Source organism: Neophocaena asiaeorientalis, unplaced genomic scaffold, assembly GCF_003031525.2.
Source record: "Neophocaena asiaeorientalis asiaeorientalis breed wild unplaced genomic scaffold, Neophocaena_asiaeorientalis_V1.1 scaffold648, whole genome shotgun sequence".
Lineage (NCBI taxonomy): Eukaryota > Metazoa > Chordata > Mammalia > Artiodactyla > Phocoenidae > Neophocaena > Neophocaena asiaeorientalis.
In genome coordinates this window covers 904,452-910,222 of record NW_020172781.1, presented here as the reverse complement: position 1 = coordinate 910,222, position 5,771 = coordinate 904,452, and the positions used below count along the sequence as shown (strand labels likewise).

The window sequence follows — 5,771 nt, the reverse complement described above, 5'->3', positions numbered from 1 at the left end:
GCTGTGAGAGTTTCTGCAAACTTATTTCATCCCTCGCGCTGCACAGGCTGAAACTCGAGTGAGAGTTAATATGCTGCTTGTGCCCTTAGGAAGTGTCCTGAACTTTCCATGGAAGCTGTGGACTTGGCTCTTACTGACTTCTTGTCCTGCTTAGGGAAACCTGAGGGCAAGGAAGGGAAAAAGTGAACACTTCACACATTGTATCTTCAAAGCACTTAATAAATGCTCAAGTAATTAATTCCCTTGGCTCTCTGGGAAGCGGATTTTATTGTCTCTCTTCTGGCAATAGGGAAATGAGCGTGCTGGGGAGTTCCGTCATTTTCCCAGGACCACGGAGCAAGCCGGGAGTGGTGCCAGAATGGCGTTGGCATCCTCTGAGTTTCTGGCCGGGAGGCCTCCTGTTTCCCTGTTGGTGGGCAGAGGAGTGGAATCGATGGGAAGTAGTACAGAGAGTCTTAGAGGATGGCTCTCTCCCGTTTTCAGGGGACTTCGGGAGCTGGGTGCTTGGAAGGTTGCACAGAAATGGGAACCCACCTGCACCCATTTTTCTTCCAGTGTTCCAGGTCTAAGTTGAGGCTTAAGTGTAAACTTTACAAAGCCAGGGGACATGAACTCTCCCAATGCAGAGCATGACAAAACGGGAAATAGATGAAGAACTGGCTTTTGCTATGCCTGGTTAATCACAGTTCCTCCGTAGTTCTAACTCCCATGCTCCAGACTTTTCCCCTTATCTCTTCTCCAGCAAAATTTACCTATCTGATTTTCCATACCATCAAACACTCTACCCTCTGGGAGAAAGGTTATCAAAGAGGTTAACTACTTACTCTACGGGACTTCCCTGGCGGTCCAGTGGTTAAGACTCCGCACTTCCACTTCAGGGGACGCAGGTTTGATCCCTGGTTGGGGAACTAAGATCCCACATGTCATGTGGCACGGCCAAAAAACAAACAAACAAACAAAAGGTTAACTACTCTATAGTAATAATATTGATGGGTGTTCCAGGGAATTCACATTCTTACAGGTATTATCTCCATGCCAATATTTTTCTGTATGTTTGGGCTGAAAGTTGGGAGACCTGAGTTTTAGGTTCTGCCATTAACTTGCCATGTATCAAGGTGGGTCTTTCTTTCCCATCTATTGTATAAATGATAATAAAGACCTATATAAATACTTACTATGTATTAGACAATGTTCTGCATGCTCTAAGTGTATTGTTCTATTTACCCCTCACAATTTCATGAGATAGGAACTATTTTTCTTCCAATTTCATTTTATTTTTAAAAAATTTATTTATTTATTTATTTTTGGCTGTGTTGGGTCTTCGTTGCTGTATGCGGGCTTTCTCTAGTTGTGGTGAGCGGGGGCTACTCTTCGTTGCGGTGCGCGGGCTTCTCATTGCGGTGGCTTCTCTTGTTGCGGAGCACGGGCTCTAGGCACGCGGGCTTCAGTAGTTGTGACACTCGGGCTCAGTAGCTGTGACTCGCGGGCTCTAGAGCACAGGCTCAGTAGTTGTGGTGCACAGGCTTAGTTGCTCTGTGGCACGTGGGATCTTCCTGGAGCAGGGCTCGAACCCATGTCCCCTGCATTGGCAGGCGGATTCTCAAGCACTGCGCCACCAGGGAAGTCCTCTTCCAATTTTAAAGATGAGGAAACTGAGGCAGAGAGAGGTTAAGTGATAAATCTCAGAGTCAGAGCTGGAAGGTATCAGAAGTGGGATTTGAATCCAGGCAGCCTGGCTCCAGAGTCTGGGTTCATAACCACTACAGTATAGGGATTGATTTGAACCAGGCGTGGGATAAGACTTCAGTGAAAAAGTCAGTTCCAGTGGAGCTTGTATGAAAATAACCCTCCTCCAAAAACATTGAGAAAAGCCGGACATAAATACATGCAACAACTGTTTATAAGAATCGGAATGCACCAGCACATATAGAATTTGTGGGAATACGATGCTAGGGGGAGGGGAAGGGGATCTTTAAATTGATCCCAGCCTTTTCTCTAAAGACTTTGGTTAATTCATGGTGCAGAGGAACAGAAGGTGAGCAGAAACTCGCCGTCTTACTGGGCTGAGGATTCAGAGGTCGGACTTCGGGGCTTCCAAAGTGGTTAGAAGTTGAGAGGCATATTGTAGAAAGGAGGGAACCTCAGAGACGTGAACCCAAATCTGACGGCTTCTCTTCATTTCACTCCTACTCTAGTCCAAGCCACCAGCGTTTTACAAAGACAATGACCACAGCCTCCTATGCGGTCTTCACGATTCCATCTTTCCTCCTTTTCAGTTTTTCTCAGCATAGCGGCCAGAGAAGTCTCTTTAAAAACATGAATCTTATTACAGCCTTCTAATCACCTCCCAGTATTCTTAGCCTAGAATCCAGAGTCCTTACTGCGTGAACCACAAAGCACTGGATAATCTGACCACTGACTCATTGGCTCCCATCACCCTTTCCTTGACCACTGGCTGCAGCCACTTTTGCCTCCTTGCTGTTTCTCAATATACCAACTCCTCTCTTCCTTCACGAAGCCATGTGTTTGCCCTTCTTTTTCCTCCCAACACTGTTCCCTCAGATTTTCCACGCAGCTTCTTGATGGTCTGTGCTCAAATGTCACCTAATCAGAGAGGCCCCCTCTGGACAATTCCACAAAAGGACCCTCCACCCTCACTCTATCCTTTACCTTTATTATTTTTTTCATAGCACTTATTCCTATCTGTAATTATTCCACTAATTTTTTATGGTTGTGTAAAACAAATCGCCACGAACAGTGGCTTAAAACAGCACACACTGATTATCTCACAGTTTCTTTACGTCAGGAGTCTGAGTCTTTTGCTTAGGGTCTCAAAGGGCTGCTATCGAAGTGTTAGTTGGGCTGCTTTCTCATCTGGGGGCTTGACTGGGTAAGGATCCACTTCCAAGCTCACTAAGGTTATTGGAATAATGAATTTCCTTGTAGTCATAGGAATGAGAGCCCTGGCTTCTTGGTCAGTGTCAGCTGGAGGCCGCTCAGCTCCTAGGGTCTGCCTGCAGTTCACTAACACAGCTGCTTTCTTCTTCACACCAGCCGGGAGGGTCTTCAGAGCGAGTCAGCTAGCAAGACCGTAAGGCCATAGAAATAACATTCCACCACTATTGCCATCTTTTATTGGTTGGAAACAAGTCACAAGTCCCATTCATACTAAAGGGGAGGGAATTACACAAAACTGTGAATACCGGGAGGAGGCAGGAATCATGGAAGGGGTAACTTAGAGTCTGTCCATCACAATTATATTCTATATTTATTCATTTACATTTATTTTATGTCTCCTTCACTAGATTGGAGCCTCCAAGACTACAGGACTTAATGTGTCTTGTTTGTGACTGTATCCCCAGTACCTGGAACCATTACTGTCACATAGTAGATGCTCGAAATATATTTCTTGAATGAATAAATGAAACAAATATATATATATATAAATACACACACACACACACACACACACACACACACACACATATAATCAACCAGCTTTCTTGAAAAATGCAGTTTTCTAAGAATCCTGGCTTTCAGTCAGGTAAGAGCTCTCATTAGAAGGGGTCAGAATCAGCAGACCTCATAAGCGTGTTCCATTTTCGAATGTATCCACTCCAAGACACCAGAGAAAAAGCGTCCGTGTTTAACCTGGTCAGGTTTTGGAGACCTGATTAGTAGAGAAGAAGGTGTGTATATGAAGCTTTGGCCTCGGTTGGGATAAGTCAACCCCGAAGTCATCCGAAAGCTCAGCATGGGGGCTGGCTTTGGAGTCAGAATGGCCCTTTCTCACTGTGACCTTTGTGATTAATACACCAGATTCATAAATACACATATGCATTATCCACACATCCATTTTTATATCAATAGAAAATGCTTTCCAGATGTGTGTTTGAGGTGCTAGGCTTTGTGCTGCTGACTTTTTATTTTCTGTTAGGTCTCAGCCCGGCCCAGCACACAGTCTATTGTTTTTATATCAAAAAGACGGGTCATACCTGCTTAATAAGCCAGAGGAATTCGCTGCAACCTGGGGGAACCATAGGAATGTGGTTTTCAGATCCGATTAGAGAGATGCGGCCAGGTCCCCAGGGTTCTCAGGTTCAGCTGCCTCAGCCTACAATGTCATGCATTGTCTTCCAGGCCTTGTGCTAAATGATTCAGGTTTCCGTAGCCCCTCTTCCATAGCCTGTGTGCACAGCTCCAGAGCACACCCGAAGGGGAGTTAACCACTGAGCTTTCGGTTAGCTTTCTGTTTTTCTACTGTGGCTGCAAATGCTCTTTGTGGTTGGCCTTTGCAGGGGTTTAGAGAAGAGAAGTCCAAATCCTTCCCAAGTTTGAGGAGTCTTTGCTCTTTGACTTGTGGGTGGCAGGGAGCTCTGGAGCAGACTCTTTAGAGTCAGAATCCTGTCCTGGCCATTTACTAGCTGTGTGACCTTGGGCAAGCCCCTTGACCTCTCTGAGCCTCCAGTGGTTCATCTGTATCCTGTAGATCTTAACACTTCATATCTCTTGGCTTAAATTTTTTTTTTTTTTTTTTTTAATTTGGCCACGTCGTGGAACTTGTGGGATCTTAGTTCCCTGACCAGGGATTGAACCTGGGCGCCAGCAGTGAGAGTGCTGAGTCCTAACCACTGGACCACCAGGGAATTGCCTCTTGGCTTATTTTGAAGGTGAAATGAGATGATGCATGGAAAGCTCTTAGCACAGAGTCTGGTACATAGCAAACCCCTAATAAATAAGAGCTAATATTATTACTACTACTATTATATAATTTACCTTAAACCTGGACCCGCACTGATTTCCCTATGGGGGTTCATTGGTTTAGAAGTGAGTGTGAACAAAACGCATTCTGGAAGTGCTCCCTTAAAATTTCTCTTGAAACGTCCCTGTTCAGAGCCCTGGAAACAAATACCGCGTCCTAATATTCTGGAGCCACATTAGTGACTTTGAACTCTAGGTAAGTTTATTTATTTTTTTCTTGTCTCTTTGGAAGGGCCCTGCTGATTTTGGGCATCTCCAGATCAGAGGTGTAAACTGAAATTCTGGGCTCTGGAGCCAGAGCTGGCTGAAGTTTTCCCTTTGATGTGTGCCTTTCTCCTTGAGCTGGGTGGACCCCAGCTGGACACATACTAGGCACTCAATTAACATGTGTTGAGTGAGTGGCTGGAGGAGAGGGGGGCTTAGCCAATAGTCTTCCTAGAGGATGTAATAGTATGATAAGAATAAGGACACTAATATGGGTCATTTTCGGGGCGCTTAGGTATTCTCTGCCAGGCAACAGCCTGGGTGCTATGCATAGATTTTTCATTTACTCCTCAGGAATATTCTGTGAGGGAGATACTATGATGCCCTCTTAAGAGATAAGAACATTGAGATTTAGCCTGAGATCCCGTTAAAGGACTCAGCCTGGATTTGAGCCCAGGAGATCTGATTAAAGAGCTCTTGGGGACTTCCCTGGTGGCTCAGTGGTTAAGATTCCGAGCTTCTAGTGCAGAGGGTGTCAGTTCGATCCCTGGTCAGGGAATTAAGATTCTACATGCCGTGCAGCGTGGCCAAAAAAAAAACAACAAAACCTCTTGCATCTGTGTGCCAGGTCATAGGTCACCTGACCTAGCCATCCAAACGTTAGAGCTTTGACTTGGCCTCATTTTGAAGTGCCCAGGTAGCTACTCTGCTCCCTTTCAGTCTGGAGTGATCCAGGTGGAAGCATGAACGGGGAACAGCAATGTTTCAATCCCCTCTTTTTTATAGAAAGGGAATAGATTACATAG

At 45.3% G+C, this 5,771-nt stretch overlaps 1 non-coding gene across 1 annotated transcript; it reads right to left on the bottom strand.

Annotated features, from left to right (window-relative positions):
* Window positions 1-4,574: 4,574 nt before the first annotated feature.
* TRNAE-CUC (transfer RNA glutamic acid (anticodon CUC)) lies at window positions 4,575-4,646 on the bottom strand. The gene has a single exon. It is a non-coding gene; the product is annotated as a tRNA-Glu (tRNA).
* Between the last annotated feature and the right edge of the window lie 1,125 nt (window positions 4,647-5,771).